Source organism: Schistosoma mansoni, chromosome 4 (assembly GCF_000237925.1).
Source record: "Schistosoma mansoni strain Puerto Rico chromosome 4, complete genome".
NCBI lineage: Eukaryota > Metazoa > Platyhelminthes > Trematoda > Strigeidida > Schistosomatidae > Schistosoma > Schistosoma mansoni.
This window is the reverse complement of record NC_031498.1, coordinates 31,790,547-31,793,441: the sequence shown is the minus strand read 5'-3', so window position 1 is coordinate 31,793,441 and position 2,895 is coordinate 31,790,547. Positions and strand designations below refer to the sequence as shown.

The 2,895-nt window shown below is 36.8% G+C and overlaps 1 non-coding gene across 1 annotated transcript; it reads left to right on the top strand.

The window, feature by feature from the left end:
* Positions 1-240: 240 nt before the first annotated feature.
* Smp_tRNA_01020_Gln_TTG.1.1 lies at positions 241-307 on the top strand. Its single transcript has one exon. It is a non-coding gene (tRNA).
* Positions 308-2,895: the final 2,588 nt, after the last annotated feature.

The following is a 2,895-nucleotide window of genomic DNA, read 5'->3' as shown; positions in this document are numbered from 1 at the left end:
GTTCTAACTTTGATTGACTCATGAATTCAATTATTAAATAACAAGTAATAGACGAAGAAGCTTTGGAGGATGTAAATACCTTTGTTTGAATCTTCCCATTGATGTTAAGGACTACAATCGGTCAGTCTCTTATTGGCATATGTGCATACTGTGCGTATTGCGTATGGGAAGATTCAACTAAAACAATACTAAGTGAATTTAGATTTCACCTTATTGAACAAGCAAGTGGCTATCAGGACTCAGTAGCTGAGTAGATAACGCGATGGCATTTGAAGCGAAAGGTACTGGGTTCAAGTCCCAGCATGAACATCAACAAGTCTGAGATGCAGGTATATCCAGCTGACGAGTCCCAAATAGGACGAAACGCGCATTAAACTGGATTCCACTGCTAGCCACTATCCATCTTTACTTACAATACATTCATTATGCTATAATATTTTCTTTATTTTTCCTCTTTTCATGTAGAATCGATTTAATCAAAAATACATCTGGAAACTAATCAACTTGACAAAGAGTACTAAAGAAGAAAAATAAACATTTTAAACATCATTCTACACACAAATGTACACACACACATCCACATGCACATCCACACACACACACAAACAACCAACCAACCAAACAAACAAACATTAAAACCAATCTTTCCTGTTTTTAACTTCTTTTATCCTTCGTTCTCAGGTCATAAATAACCTCAATAGGGCATATATAAAGATATATAGAGAGAGGGATATATCTATAGCTGTATATAGTTGTATAGTTGACGACCTTAAAGAAATGAAAAGACCTTAAAAAACAAGAAAAAAAGAAGAGAGAAAATTAATAATCAAAAAATAAATAAAGAGAAATGTTAAATCTAAGAAAATATTAGTCCTACTTTATTAATTGAAACGATGAGTATTTGATTGTTCTTTTTTGTTGTTGGTGGTGGTGGTGGAGGTGGAAGTTGTTTTTTTGTTGTTGGTTTTTTCTTCTATTCTATCTTATGAGAAGTGAGTAGTCATATTTTAGTTTAGGATAGAAATATTTTTTGAGAAAAAAACGTAAAATCAGCTTACTTGGTAATGTTGTTTACTTGAAACTTCCTATTTGATGTTTAGGAATGAAATTGATCAAACTCTTGTATGGCATATGTGCATCCTGTGAGGACCGCCTCGATATTGCCTAAAGTCACAAGCTTTAGAGGCAATGATAGATAGTGGCTATTAGTGGAATCAAGGATGTGCATTTCGTCCTATTTGGGACTGGTTAGCTGGATGTACCTGCATCTCAGAGTTGATGTTCACTCTAGGACTCAAACTCAGTACCATTCACTTCAAACGCCATCATGTTATTCACTCAGTTACTGAGTCCTGATAGCCACTTGCTTGGGCCATTGGGTGAAGTTCAAATTTATTTAGTACTGTCTGAATGAATCTTCCCATTGATGTTTAGGACTGCAACTGACCAGTCACTTATTGGTCATATGTGCATACTGTGCGTATTGCCTCGGTATAGCCTTAATTCACAAGCGTTATTTCATGAGAGATTCAGTCAATCTATTTCATGTATTAATATGATTTGAAAATTTACTTCCCGTGGCGAGATCTTAATGTTTTACATTCGATACGCTCCAATAATAAAAATCTAATTCATCTGACAAGTGGTTAGGATATGTACTAATTTTACCTAACTACCGTCTACTGTTATGCACGCTGTTACTTTGGAAGAAAGTTAGGAGAGACCGAACCATAATGTTGCATCACTCCATAAAATCACTGATCGTTATCTGAGCCTGATCGGTAGATGAATACTACCTGCGCGAGTTCCGCTTGACTACTGTGACTAATATTCTGAGGCTCTGGGCGACATAACTAAAAATCAATAATAACAGAACGGTTGCATTTAGTCTTCAAATTTATTTAAATCCTAAATTATAAAATTGATTAATTTTATACTCGTTGGAAGTGGATAGGACACATATTGAGGAAATTATCAAACTGCATCACGAAGCAAGTACCAACTTAGAATCCTGAAGGGAAACTTAAAAGAGGAAAACCGAAGTACTCACTGCTTTGAGAATTGGAATCAGATATGAAAAGGATGAATGTTAACTGGCAAGAACTGAAAAGGATTGCTTAGGACAGCGTTGGATGGAGAATGCTGATGAGCGTCTTATGTTCTTCGACGAGTGGTAACAGGCTTAAGTAAGTTAGTAAGTAAGTAAGTAAGTAACTCATTCATTCTAATCGGATCATAAGGGTAGAGGATATTCGTAGGCTAATAGTATTCGATCATAGGTGTCTTCGGAGCATTGCTCGTTTATTCTGGGACCACCGTGTAAGTAATACAGTCGTTAGGAAATGGGTACTAGGTAAGGATGGCAAGTCGATTGATGAAGTAGTGAAACTTCATCAGTTGAGATGGTTGGGACACGTATTACGTATGCCTAGGCACCGACTGCCCCGACGTGCAATTTTGTATGGTGTAAGAGTAGATTGGAAGAAAGCTAGGGGCGACCACACCAAAACGTGGCACAAATCCATGAAGTCACTCACAAGTGGACTGAGCCATGTTGGTAGGTGTTGACTACCTAGTTGGGATTCGCGAGATGATAGTAATCGATGGTTAGAGACCTTGAATGACATGACTCAAAATCGTTTGCAATGGCGAAGGTGCATCCACTCTTTGTGTTCTCCCAAATCCTAATCTTCTGAATTCTTCATATCCTTATCCTTTTTCTCTTTCCAAATTTATTTCACTGTATTATACTCCTTCAATAACATCTTCAAACCCTAATCTCTTTTCGATTACTGTTTATACTCTTACTACTTCTAGCACTATAGGATTTGAATGGACAACTGCATCTCTGTGTTAATGTGGTATGGTAACTCGAACTGATGTACGTACGTACAA